This window comes from Nicotiana tabacum, unplaced genomic scaffold (genome assembly GCF_000715075.1).
Source record: "Nicotiana tabacum cultivar K326 unplaced genomic scaffold, ASM71507v2 Un00001, whole genome shotgun sequence".
Lineage (NCBI taxonomy): Eukaryota > Viridiplantae > Streptophyta > Magnoliopsida > Solanales > Solanaceae > Nicotiana > Nicotiana tabacum.
Window position 1 is genome coordinate 2,631,903 of NW_027438239.1, and position 15,620 is coordinate 2,647,522.

Below are 15,620 nucleotides of genomic sequence, written 5' to 3' on the forward strand. Positions count from 1 at the left end.
TTATAGACTTTGCTCTATACATCACGATAATTGTAGCTTTATATGGACAATAAGTTCTACAGTTTGATGGACATATTGTATCTTGTGATTTAGTTTTCTACAACTCAAGTATATACTTTTTATTTTCATGTATATGATATGTAATTTTCCAATCTTATAACGTGATTACAGGAAGAGTGGCTTAATCATGATTTGCCTTCATATATAGTCCTAATTAAACTAATATGAAGCAAAGTTTCTCATCATTCATTTCCCTATAGACATGAACAATCGTGATAAATTTAATTTTCACACCAGCCTTCCCGAATTGGATACTTAATGTCAAATAGGAAACTAAAGAAGTCCTTTGTGACTCAACAAGCCCATTAAGGGAAAAACGTACAAGAATCTGCATTTGCAATTTGAAAAATATAAAGGTTTAGTTTCAGTACTCTTCTCTACTCTTTCCTCTCCTTTTTTGTTCTAGGCACATGGGAATTAGATGGAGATTTCTCTAGGAATATATAATGAGGAAGTTGGTTCTACGTTTTGAGAAAAAAGGGAGATGATATCATTGTATAGCAATGGCATGGGTTGCATTAGATCAAAGTAGCTAGACTAATATCATACGCATGAAACCAGATTTTCATGGAAATTTCATGGTAGCAAAGATGCTAACTACCACAAGCAACAAAACGATACACAATGTTTGCGTTACTTCTATAACCAAACTTTAGCTCACATATCATGCTCGAGATCTGAAGAAAGTTTTCATGTGTTGGACTCATCAGTGAAACAATAAGATACTGCACTCAACGGTGTGGTTCACTAATTAATGAAGTGTAATGAAAATCACGAGAGATCAGAGTTCAAATCTCGTGCATAGGTAAAAAGTAATAGTAGACTATTTTTTCCAATTAACCTAAATCTTGTTTGCATAGTTAGTAGATTCTATACTAGTGGGAGATAATAAATAATTAGTTCGTAAAGGTGCCCACAAACTAGAAGTGCGGCTGCCGTTGTTTGCTTAACAATGTGAGGTTTTGTCCCGTTCACGTAGGCACCGGTAATTTTATGGCCGCGACGTTAAGGGTTCAATTGCGGGATCTTTACACAAATAGTCGGTTATATTCATTGTTTATTTTTTCTAGTCACATACATAGATTATATATTAATTATACATAAATATACACATATAATACATAAATTATGTATATATTATATCTCCATCGGCTATTTTTAGTTTAAGCGGTTGGGTAGACAGCTATTTGAGTTAATTCTTCCTCAATTTGCTTGGTCCTTAGTTATGTACTAAGCCACACAAATAGCTTCCTATTTTATGGGCTTCCACTTACAAGGATTTTGGGCCCAATAATTCATCATGTTTTTCTTGCCATTAAAATGAAGATAAATATTTTATTGTATGGTCTATAGTATTTTATTGAATGTGATGTAATTATTTATCATATATTTTAACATTAAAATTAAGCCGAGCAATAATAAAGCAGAAAAAAAAGAGGAGAGTTGCTTCTAAGGAGAAAAACAAATTAGACACTGTTAATAAAAAAATATGGACTAACAAAAACAGGTGAAGCATTATATTAGGGACTCGTTAGTCACTTGGTAAAGATAATGTCTTTCAATGAAGGATAAGTAGGTCTTAGCTTGATTTTTTTTTTCACATGATAATAACTAGTCATCAACTTATGACTAATAAACGGATTTAATATAATAAACTAAAAAATGATTAATTATAAATCCTAACAGAAACAGCTATTGGCTTTACTCAATTACGATTTGTAAAACGTTTTATTTGAATTATTCAATTATTCAATTTGAAGGAAGATAGTAAGCATTTCTTCCTTTCAATTAAAGTCAATTTTTCAATAATTTTAACAAAACAACTAATTAGTGTTAACAAATATAAGACTTTAAGTTATATGTACTTAAAAAGTTATATTGTTATCAGAGGCGTATCCAAGTCAAGTGACATGGGTTCACATGAACTCATACTCCTCTCCGTAAATCATGTATAACAATGTTATATTTCTTCAAAATCACTTAAATATATGTATGTGAACCCATGCTCAAAGACTCTTATAGTGCAATTATTATTGGGTGCACCTCTACAAAATGGAATTGGCAGTTCAAATCTCACTCTTAACGGCCTTATTTTCGGCACAGAGTATAGATATATATGTGAAAATTACTAAAATTTCAAAAAGAATATAATTTTAAACCTATAATTTTAAAAGTGTAGTGAGTTCATGGTAAAAGACTAAAGTTAAACCCATCAAAGTATAAATTCTAGATCTACCTCTTCATAATAGTGCACACATATTTTTGAAATCCTGGATCCGCCTGATAAGATAAAATCTACCTACAATAATAGCTAACCCTTCATAGTAAACTTGACATGGCAATCTGAAAATTAAAGCAATGACATATCGTAACTACTCAAATTACAATGACAATTAATAATTTGCACATAACTTATATCCTTAATTCCTAATAAGTTCTTAATTATATTCTTAATTAGTTAATCTGCCCGCGCTTCGCGCGAAAATATATTTAAATTTATTCATACCCTCTTTTCTATGAAAAAAATTAAAATGCTTATAAACAACATACATTTGGGTTCATCATAATGTGAATTATTTAAAGTAGATTATATATATATATGGGTTCCTTATATATATATATATATATATATATATATATATATATATATGGGTTCCTTATCAATTGTATACTGTTACTATATCCAATATTCGAATTTAATACTAATTTGAAAAGAGAAGAAGAACATATTTCGTCTTGACTTTTTTAAAATTTCGTATTCTTGTAATTTATATAATATCATAAAATACAAAAAAAATATTACTATACATATTCATAGAAAACTAAATTTATGCTGAATTTAAAAGTTGTAGATAATTTATGAGAAATGTTACATTTAAAACTTAATAATTGCATTTTAATGATATTATATCAATTCGAGAATACTAAACATAAAAGTCAATATAAGTTTTAGTTTCAATACCTTCTTATAGTAATTTTTGATTCACTGAGAAAGAGATGTATAACTCAATAGTACTTTTTTTAATTTTTGTATCTTTATCTTTTGTATTTAATTCTCAAAAAATGAACGGACATTTCCTTGTGACACCAAAGTAATAAAATTAAAAATTACACCTTCAAAAAAGGCGTAGTGTGCCTGCATTTTGTGCGTGCGTGCTTGGTTCTTCCAACTTTTGAGTAAAATGAACTTAATTTACAGATAAATGGATTATATGATTGTTCATTTTGATCACATTCATTCACATAAATATAAATTACATCAAAAGTGAGGAAGAGTACTTACCAGAAAAAGAAGGCAGCTTATATTCTTGTGACAACTTCTGCTCTCTTGTTTCAGGTAATCACCTTTGATTTCAGTTCTTTCCATATCTTTATTGTTTCCCTTCTTTGTGTTCTTTTCCTATTTTTGCCGCCATTTTCTTATGTGAAAGTACAAAAAAGATTTTTAAAAAAAGTTAACCTTTAATTGCCAAAACAATTCTATTGTTGCAACCTTCCCATTATTCAGAAGCACTTTAATTATCACAATCACCGTTGCGCCTAGAAAAGAAAAGAAAACGGAAAAATCAAAGGCAAATGACAAAAAATGGGGGAAAAGAAAGACGTACGTTTTTCTCGGTCTAAGAGATACACCACATCGCCTTTCATTAGAGTTGAGATCAGAATTATATAGATACAAGCAACAACCTTCAATTAGAGTTTAGACCACATTTATATAGATACAAGAAACAATCACAAGTTGACTCATCCTACTCCTCAGCCTGGTGGTACAGTTACTCGTTCTCAGCATTACATCTTAAAAACAAAGAAGCATCTTGATTACTTGGCTCTAGTTGTGTCAATAGGCGCTTACCCTTCTGGAAGTAGATTCTGATAAAGCTTAAATTAACCTTCTCCTCGCATATTCATTTCTGAAACAATGTATTGGCATAAATTTTTGTAGAATATTTATATTTATATTGATTGAGAAATGAATATGCTGACAAAAAATAAGATAAGTTATGTTCGTATAGTTGTTTTTCAGTCAGTTTGAAGTCTAATAAGTCAGAACCTTTGCTCGCGAACTTCAAGAATGAAAATGTTTCTCAAAGTTAGATGGCTTGAAGATGTTCTCCATTAGCATATCAAATTATCTTCCAGCAACAACCTATACATTAAGCTAAGACTTATACAGGTTCCACAAACTTCAAAATCTAAAGAGATTAAGCTCTTCATTCCGACAAGAATATGTGCATGAATAAATTTGGCAAATCTGTAGAGGTAAATCGAGTCAGATCTCTTAATAGATATCGTGTCATGATTTCTCTTTATCGAATATTAATAAATTAATTGTATATATCTTTCCACATCCTAGGATAGATAATTGGTTCCAACTATTTTACTTACCTTTTATCGTGTTTCCGCATTGTAGTTTCGAGCAATCTCCTCCTTTTGACTCATCACATTATCTAAAAATAATTCTGTTCTACTAAGTTTTCTCTACACCCTTTCACATTTATTGGTCTCCATCTCTCTTACTCATTGACCAAGTTGTTGAGATTTTTATTTTAAGATGAAATAGTCTTAAAATTAGGGTGAATGGGAAATGGAGGGAAAATAAAATTTTTGAGTAAAATTTTAAGTTTCCCCCTCTTGACAATGAGACATTGTCCCATATTGGAAGAGGAAGAGATTTTTGGTGGGTATATATATAATTGCTCTTCTTGTAGCTCTTAAAGAGTTAAGATGAAAGCAAGCCTCGCGCTGTCGTCGTCGTCGCTCGCTCGGCTCGGCTTCGGCTTCGGCTTCGGATTTGGTCAAATGATCGATTGATTGATTGATTGATTAATACCACAAGACAGCCGCCCAATGCTCTTCCCACCATGATTGTGCTTGCTCCACAAACAAGCTAATGCTTGTTCCACCATGGAGGGTGGACGATTGTTCTTCTTCAACACTGGCTGCTATATATATGTGCAGCTTCTGTTGAAGAAAGACACACAAGACACAAACTGAAATCGCTCAACAGATTTGGCTATACATTGCACTCCTTCCTCTCAGCATTTCCATACGATTTTCTGAGTTTCTACTCCCTCGTTCTGTATTATTTTAACTTCAAACAAAGCAACTGTAAGTGTGATTTGCTACCGAACTTTGTGTTCGCTGAAACACTGGGGTTTGAAGTACCACTATACCAGTGTGTGATTCGTTCTATCTTGGAAGGAAATAATCCATTACCTTGGGTACTAGGAGGGGATTAAATTCCTTAAGAAAACACTGTGAATTCAGTGGGCTCGAATTAATTACTGTTTCATTACGTTAACTTATATTTTTGTAGAATTATTATTTACAAATATAGCAATATTGGCGGGAATAACAATCTTAAGGAATTTAATATTTATTTCTGTATTTGTGTTATTCTTATTATTATGCAAACTAAAACCTTTGTGGTTTTGTGTACTCCCGTTTTGGAGAGTAAAGCCTTCGTGGCGTTTTGTTGGAAGATTAAAATCTACGTAATTTTTACTCCAGTTTGAAAACGTTTATTAAACGTTTATTTGTGTCATTCTTTTACAGAAAAAATGACGACTGAAAGCGAAAACCAAGCTGTTCCGATGGTGACTGCCAACGCATCGACAAGCCGAACACCGGCGTTGGCACCGGCAGAAAAATCCGAAAAATTTTCCGGGATTGATTTCAAGCGCTGGCAGTAGAAGATGTTCTTCTACTTAACTATGTTATGTCTACAGAAGTTTATCAAGGAAGATGTTCCTGATCTGCCAGATAAAACTCCAGAGAATGAACGCTTTCTCGTGATTGAAGCGTGGAAGCATTCTGATTTTTTATGCAAGAATTATATTCTTAGCGGACTGGATGATAATCTGTATAATGTATACAGTAGCGTGGAAACGTCAAAAGAATTGTGGAATGCGCTTGAAAAGAAATATAAAACTGAAGATGCCGGGATGAAGAAATTCGTTGCCGCAAAATTTTTGGACTACAAAATAGTAGATAGCAAGTCTGTTATTACCCAACTCCAGGAATTGCAAGTGATTATTCATGATCTACTTGCTGAAGGTCTTGTCATCAACGAAGCATTCCAAGTAGCAGCAATGATTGAGAAGTTGCCTCCGTTGTGGAAGGACTTCAAAAATTATTTGAAACACAAACGAAAGGAAATGTCCCTTGAAGATCTCATTGTTCGGTTGAGAATCGAAGAGGACAATAAAGCTGCTGAAAGGAGAGGCCGTGGAAATTCAACAATAATGGGAGCAAATATTGTTAAAAATAACAAAAAGAGGAAGAAGGCTTCTGGTCCGAAATACAACCCAAGCAAGAAGCGGTTCAGTGGAAACTGCTACAACTGTGGAAAAACCGGACACAAATATACGGAGTGTCGTGCTCCGAAGAAAGACAAGAAAAGGGGTCAAGCAAATATGGTAGTAAAGCATGATGATGTTGATAACTTGTGTGCCATGCTTTCTGAATGTAACTTGGTGGGAAATCCTAAACTGTGGTGGTTTGATTCATGAGTCACTCGCCATGTTTGTGCAGTTAGAGAAGCTTTTGCTACTTATGCTCCTGCTGGACCCGGAGAGACAGTTTATATGGGAAATGCTTCAACAGCAAAAGTTGAAGGATATGGGAAGATATTTCTGAAAATGACTTCTGGCAAGGTCATGACTTTGAACAATGTCCTTCATGTTCCCGAAATGAGAAAGAATTTAGTCTCTACTGGACTTCTTGTTAAGCACGGTTTTAAGTGCGTTTTTGTGTCCAACAAGATTGTCATTAGTAAAAATGAAATATTTGTAGGAAAAGGTTACCTCACCGAGGGCCTTTTCAATCTGAATGTAATGGTTGTGGAAAACAATAATAATATTTCAGCTTCTTCTTACTTACTTGAGTCAAATGATTTATGGCATGTACGTTTGGGTCATGTCAATTATAAAACCTTGCGGAAAATGATTAACTTGGAAGTACTACCTAAGTTTGAATGCGAAAAATTAAAATGTCAAACATGTGTAGAATCTAAGTATGTTAAACATCCTTATAAGTCAGTTGAAAGGAATTCAAATCCTTTAGACTTAATTCACACAGATATTTGTGACATGAAGTCAATACCATCTCGCGGTGGAAAGAAGTATTTCATAACTTTTATTGACGATGGTACTCGATATTGCTATGTTTACTTACTGAATAGTAAAGATGAAGCAATAGACGCATTCAGGCAATACAAAAATGAAGTTGAAACGCAACTTAACAAGAAAGTAAAAATGATAAGAAGTGATAGGGGTGGTGAATATGAATCTCCTTTTGAAGAAATATGTTTAGAATATGGAATTATTCATCAAACAACAGCCCCTTACACACCCCAATCTAATGGGATTGCGGAAAGAAAGAATCGCACATTAAAGGAGATGATGAATGCGTTGTTGATAAGTTCTGGTTTGAAACAGAACTTGTGGGGGGAAGCCATTCTTACGGCTAATCGAATATTAAATCGAGTGCCCCATAGCAAAACACAATCCATTTCATATGAAAAATGGAAAGGAAGAAAGCCCAACTTGAATTATTTTAAAGTGTGGGGGTGTTTGGCAAAAGTGCAAGTTCCTAAACCCAAAAGGGTAAAGATAGGACCGAAAACCGTTGATTGTGTTTTCATAGGATATGCGACAAATAGTAAAGCATATCGATTTCTGGTTCATAAATCAGAAAATCCCGACATTCATAATAATACGGTTATAGAATCAGATAATGCTGAGTTTTTTGAAAATATATATCCGTATAAAAAGGAATGTGAGTTGTTTGGTGAAGGATCTAAACGACCTCGGGAAGAAACAAAAGAAAGTACATGTAATCAGGAGGATCCAAGACGTAGTAAACGTCAAAGAACGTCTACTTCATTTGGACCAGATTTTGTGACTTTCTTATTGGAGAATGAGCCTCAAACATTTAAAGAAGCTATGATTTCTTCGGAATCATTGTTTTGGAAAGAGGCAGTCAATAGTGAAATAGAATCCATATTGAACAACCATACATGGGAATTGGTTGATCTTCCTCCTGGAAATAAACCTTTGGGTTCTAAATGGATTTTTAAGAGAAAAATCAAAGATGATGGCACTATTGATAAATTCAAGGCAAGACTCGTAGTCAAAGGGTATAGACAACGAGAAGGTCTAGACTACTTTGATACATACTCTCCAGTTACAAGAATTACGTCCATACGGATGTTAGTAGCATTAGCTGCAGTGTATGGTCTTGAAATTCATCAAATGGATGTTAAGACGGCCTTCTTAAATGGAGAGTTGGAGGAAGAAATTTACATGGAACAACCTGAAGGGTTTGTGGTTCCAGGTAAAGAAAAGAAGGTATGTAGACTTGTTAAGTCTCTTTACGGACTAAAACAAGCACCCAAATAATGGCATGCGAAATTTGACCAAACAATGTTGTCAAATGATTTTAAGATAAATGAATGTGATAAATGTGTGTACATTAAAAATGTTCCAAATTACATAGTCATTGTTTGCCTATATGTGAATGATATGCTGATAATGAGTAATGACATTGCCAACATAAATGCTACTAAGCGTATGCTCAATAGCAAGTTTGATATGAAAGACTTGGGAGTTGCTGATTTAATTCTGGGAATTAAGATCCATAAGACTCCTCAAGGTCTGGCATTGTCACAATCTCATTATATTAAGACAGTACTTGAAAAATTCAAGCACTTGGGCTTTAAAGTTGCAAAGACTCCAATTGACGTGAATCTTGCATTAGCAAAGAATAAAGGCCAAAGCATATCACAATTGGATTATGCTCGTGTGTTGGGATGCTTAATGTATATCATGAATTGTACACGACCAGATATAGCTTGTGCTATAAGTAAACTGAGTCGATATACGAGCAATCCCAGCCAATCTTATTGGATGGCAATGAAACGAGTTTTGGGATATTTAGAACATACCCAGAACTTTGAATTGCACTACAGTAATTTCCCTGCGGTGATTGAGGGATACTGTGATGCAAATTGGATCACCGGTTCAACTGATTCTAAGTTCACGAGTGGATATGTATTCACTATTGGTGGAGGAGCGGTATCTTGGAAGTCGTCCAAACAAACATGTATTGTCCGCTCTACAATAGAGGCTGAATTCATAGCCTTAGATAAGCCGGTGAAGAAGCTGAATGGCTCCGAAATTTCTTGGAAGACATTCCATTTTGGCCCAAACCGTTGGCACCAATATGCATACATTGTGATAGTCAAGCGGCAATTGGAAGGGCTGGGAGCGTTATGTATAACGGTAAATCTCGTCATATACGACGAAGACATAAAACCGTTAGGCAATTACTCTCTAGAGGAATTATCACGATTGACTATGTAAAGTCAAGTGATAATGTGTCGGATCCACTTACAAAAGGCCTAATTAGAGAGGTAGTTGAGAAATCATCAAGAGAAATGGGGCTATCGCCGAGAACAAGTCATTGTGGCGGTAACTCTACCTAGAAGACTGGAGATCCCAAGATCTAGGTTCAAGGAGATCAAACAAAGTCATTAATGACGGTTCAACATTGTCAAATAAAATTTAAGTCTGTTCTCGTGATGAGACAATGTTCAGTACCAAGGATAAAGCATTAAGGCTTTTTAATGATTTCTAAATTTGATACGGGGTATATCAAATAGTGTATCTACAGGATGACACGTTTAGAAATCACCTATGTAAGTGTGAAGTGTTAGCCGCTTCAAGGAGAACTTTGTAAGGCCAGTTCTCTACGCACTTATGAAACCAGGCGGTGTTCATGGCTGAAATGAACACAACAATGAGAACCAAAGACGGTTAAGGGTTGATTGTGTGACTTATGGTTGTCTAGGTATACACCAAAGATCGACGGTTCAAAGATATCAAATCTACCGATTGACCGAGTATATCCGACATAAGTTTACTACGGAAAGTTCAAAGGGAAACCTACTTATCCAGATGCAATTAATCCTTGCTTGTAAATCACACAGTTTTTTCATGCATACTTCCGTGATATAGCCATTCCCCATTCATGTGGGGGATTGTTGAGGTTTTATTTTTTAAGATGTAATATTCTTAAAATGAGGGTGAATGGGAAATGGAGGGAAAATGAAATTTTGAGTAAAATTTTAAGTTTCCCTCTTGACAATGAGACATTGTCCCATATTGGAAGGGGAAGAGATTTTTGGTGGGTATATATATAATTGCTCTTCTTGTAGCTCTTAAAGAGTTAAGATGAAAGCAAGCCTCGTGCCGTCGTCGTCGTCGCTCGCTCGGCTCGGCTTCGGCTACGGCTACGGCTACGGCTTCGGCTTCGGCTTCGGATTCGAATTCGGATTCGGATTTGGATTTGGATTTGGTCAAATGATCGATTGATTGATTAATTTTTTGGACCAAATTTATTTGTTAATAGTAAATATTAACGTAAGATTATCCGCATTTGTAACGGATATTTTCCAATCCGTGTATTGACCACAAGGCAGCCACCTAATGCTCTTCCCACCATGATTGTGCTTGTTCCACAAACAAGCTAATGCTTGCTCCACCATGGAGGGTGGACGGTTGTTCTTCTTCAACACTGGCTGCTATATATATGTGCAGCAGCTGTTGAAGAAAGACACACAACACACAACACACAAGACACAAACTGAAATCGCTCAACAGATTTGGCTATACATTGCACTCCTTCCTCTCAGCATTTCCATACGATTTTCTGAGTTTCTACTCCCTCGTTCTGTATTGTTTTAACTTCAAACAAAGCAACTGTAAGTGTGATTTGCTACCAAACTTTGTGTTCGCTGAAACACTGGGGTTTGAAGTACCGCTACACTAGTGTGTGATTCATTCTATCGTGGGAGGAAATAATCCATTACCTTGGGTACTAGGAGGGGATTAAATTCCTTAAGGAAACACTGTGAATTCAGTGGGCTCGAATTAATTACTGTTTTATTACGTTAACTTATATTTTTGCAGAATTATTATTTACAAATACAGCAATATTGGCAGGAATAACAATCTTAAGCAATTTAATATTTATTTATGTATTTGTGTTATTCTTATTATTCTGCAAACTAAAACCTTTGTGGTTTTGTGTACTCCCGTTTTGGAGAGTAAAGCCTTCGTGGCGTTTTGTTGGAAGATTAAAATCTACGTGATTTTTACTCCAGTTTGAAAACGTTTATTAAACGTTTGTTTGTGTCATTCTTTTACAGAAAAAATGACGACTGAAAGCGAAAACCAAGCTGTTCCGATGGTGACTGCCAACGCATCGACAAGCCGAACACCGGCGTTGGCACCGACAGAAAAACCCGGAAAATTTTCCGGGATTGATTTCAAGCGCTGGCAGCAGAAGATGTTCTTCTACTTAACTATGTTATGTCTACAGAAGTTCATCAAGGAAGATGTTCCTGATCTGCCAGATAAAACTCTAGAGAATGAACGCTTTCTCGTGATTGAAGCGTGGAAGCATTCTGATTTTTTATGCAAGAATTATATTCTTAGCGGACTGGATGATAATCTGTATAATGTATACAGTAGTGTGGAGACGTCAAAAGAATTGTGGAATGCGCTTGAAAAGAAATATAAAACTAAAGATGCCGGGATGAAGAAATTTGTTGCCGCAAAACTTTTGGACTACAAAATGGTAGATAGCAAGTCTGTTATTACCCAACTCCAGAAATTGCAAGTGATTATTCATGATCTACTTGCTGAAGGTCTTGTCATCAACGAAGCATTCCAAGTAGCAGCAATGATTGAGAAGTTGCCTCCGTTGTGGAAGGACTTCAAAAATTATTTGAAACACAAACGAAAGGAAATGTCCCTTGAAGATCTCATTGTTCGGTTGAGAATCGAAGAGGACAATAAAGCTGCTGAAAGGAGAGGCCGTGTAAATTCAACAATAATGGGAGCAAATATTGTTGAAAATAACAAAAAGAGGAAGAAGGCTTCTGGTCCGAAATACAACCCAAGCAAGAAGCGGTTCAGTGGAAACTGCTACAACTGTGGAAAAATCGGACACAAATATACGGAGTGTCGTGCTCCGAAGAAAGACAAGAAAAGGGGTCAAGCAAACATGGTAGTAAAGCATGATGATGTTGATAACTTGTGTGCCATGCTTTCTGAATGTAACTTGATGGGAAATCCTAAACTGTGGTGGTTTGATTCAGGAGCCACTCGCCATGTTTGTGCAGTTAGAGAAGCTTTTGCTACTTATGCTCCTGCTGGACCCGGAGAGACAGTTTATATGGGAAATGCTTCAACAGTGAAAGTTGAAGGATATGGGAAGATATTTCTGAAAATGACTTCTGGCAAGGTCATGACTTTGAACAATGTCCTTCATGTTCCCGAAATGAGAAAGAATTTAGTCTCTACTGGACTTCTTGTTAAGCACAGTTTTAAGTGCGTTTTTGTGTCCAACAAGGTTGTCATTAGTAAGAATGAAATATTTAGGAAAAGGTTACCTCACCGAGGGCCTTTTCAATCTGAATGTAATGGTTGTGGAAAACAATAATAATATTTCAGCTTCTTCTTACTTACTTGAGTCAAATGATTTATGGCATGTACGTTTGGGTCATGTCAATTATAAAACCTTGCGGAAAATGATTAACTTGGAAGTACTGCCTAAGTTTGAATGCGAAAAATCAAAATGTCAAACATGTGTGGAATCTAAGTATGTTAAACATCCTTATAAGTCAGTTGAAAGGAATTCAAATTCTTTAGACTTAATTCACACAGATATTTGTGACATGAAGTCAATACCATCTCGCGGTGGAAAGAAGTATTTCATAACTTTTATTGACGATGGTACTCGATACTGCTATGTTTACTTACTGAATAGTAAAGATGAAGCAATAGACGCATTCAGGCAATACAAAAATGAAGTTGAAACGCAACTTACCAAGAAAGTAAAAATGATAAGAAGTGATAGGGGTGGTGAATATGAATCTCCTTTTGAAGAAATATGTTTAGAATATGGAATTATTCATCAAACAACAGCCCCTTACACGCCCCAATCTAATGGGATTGCGGAAAGAAAGAATCGCACATTAAAGGAGATGATGAATGCGTTGTTGATAAGTTCTGGTTTGCCACAGAACTTGTGGGGGGAAGCCATTCTTACGGCTAATCGAATATTAAATCGAGTGCCCCATAGCAAAACACAATCCATTCCATATAAAAAATGGAAAGGAAAAAAGCCCAACTTGAATTATTTTAAAGTGTGGGGGTGTTTGGCAAAAGTACAAGTTCCTAAACCCAAAAGGGTAAAGATAGGACCAAAAACCGTTGATTGTGTTTTCATAGGATATGCGACAAATAGTAAAGCATATCGATTTCTGGTTCATAAATCAGAAAATCCCGACATTCATAATAATACTGTTATAGAATCAGATAATGCTGAGTTTTTTGAAAATATATATTCGTATAAAAAGGAATGTGAGTCGTTTGGTGAAGGATCTAAACAACCTCGGGAAGAAACAAAAGAAAGTACATATAATCAGGAGGATCCAAGACGTAGTAAACGTCAAAGAACGTCTACTTCATTTGGACCAGATTTTGTGACTTTCTTATTGGAGAATGAGCCTCAAACATTTAAAGAAGCTATGATTTCTTCGGAATCATTGTTTTGGAAAGAGGCAGTCAATAGTGAAATAGAATCCATATTGAACAACCATACATGGGAATTGGTTGATCTTCCTCATGGAAATAAACCTTTGGGTTCTAAATGGATTTTTAAGAGAAAAATCAAAGATGATGGCACTATTGATAAATTCAAGGCAAGACTCGTAGTCAAAGGGTGTAGACAACGAGAAGGTCTAGACTACTTTGATACATACTCTCCAGTTACAAGAATTACGTCCATACGGATGTTAGTAGCATTAGCTGCAGTGTATGGTCTTGAAATTCATCAAATGGATGTTAAGACGGCCTTCTTAAATGGAGAGTTGGAGGAAGAAATTTACATGGAACAACCTGAAGGGTTTGTGGTTCCAGGTAAAGAAAAGAAGGTATGTAGACTTGTTAAGTCTCTTTACGGACTAAAACAAGCACCCAAACAATGGCATGCGAAATTTGACAAAACAATGTTGTCAAATGATTTTAAGATAAATGAATGTGATAAATGTGTGTACATTAAAAATGTTCCAAATCACATAGTCATTGTTTGTCTATATGTGGATGATATGCTGATAATGAGTAATGACATTGCCAACATAAATGCTACTAAGCGTATGCTCAATAGCAAGTTTGATATGAAAGACTTGGGAGTTGCTGATTTAATTCTGGGAATTAAGATCCATAAGACTCCTCAAGGTCTGGCATTGTCACAATCTCATTATATTAAGACAGTACTTGAAAAATTCAAGCACTTGGGCTTTAAAGTTGCAAAGACTCCAATTGACGTGAATCTTGCATTAGCAAAGAATAAAGGCCAAAGCATATCACAATTGGATTATGCTCGTGTGTTGGGATGCTTAATGTATATCATGAATTGTACACGACCAGATATAGCTTGTGCTATAAGTAAACTGAGTCGATATACGAGCAATCCAGGCCAATCTCATTGGATAGCAATGAAACGAGTTTTGGGATATTTAGAACATACCCAGAACTTTGAATTGCACTACAGTAATTTCCCTGCGGTGATTGAGGGATACTGTGATGCAAATTGGATCACCGGTTCAACTGATTCTAAGTCCACGAGTGGATATGTATTCACTATTGGTAGAGGAGCGATATCTTGGAAGTCATCCAAACAAACATATATTGCCCGCTCTACAATGGAGACTGAATTCATAGCCTTAGATAAAGCCGGTGAAGAAGCTGAATGGCTCCGAAATTTCTTGGAAGACATTCCATTTTGGCCCAAACCGTTGGCACCAATATGCATACATTGTGATAGTTAAGCGGCAATTGGAAGGGCTGGGAGCGTTATGTATAACGGTAAATCTCGTCATATACGACGAAGATATAAAACCGTTAGGCAATTACTCTCTAGAGGAATTATCACGATTGACTATGTAAAGTCAAGTGATAATGTGTCGGATCCACTTACAAAAGGCCTAATTAGAGAGGTAGTTGAGAAATCATCAAGGGGAATGGGGCTATGACCGAGAACAAGTCATTGTGGCGGTAACTCTACCTAGAAGACTGGAGATCCCAAGATCTAGGTTCAAGGAGATCAAACAAAGTCATTAATGACGGTTCAACATTGTCAAATAAAATTTAAGTCCGTTCTCGTGATGAGACAATGTTCAGTACCAAGGATAAAGCATTAAGGCTTTTTAATTATTTCTAAATTTGATACGGGGTATATCAAATAGTGTATCTATAGGATGACACGTTTAGAAATCACCTATGTAAGTGTGAAGTGTTAGCCGCTTCAAGAAGAACTTTGTAAGGCCAATTCTCTACGCACTTATGAAACCAGGCGGTGTTCATGGCTGAAATGAACACAACAATGAGAACCAAAGACGGTTAAGGGTTGATTGTGTGACTTATGGTTGTCTAGGTATACACCAAAGATCGACGGTTCAAAGATATCAAATCTACCGATTGACCGAG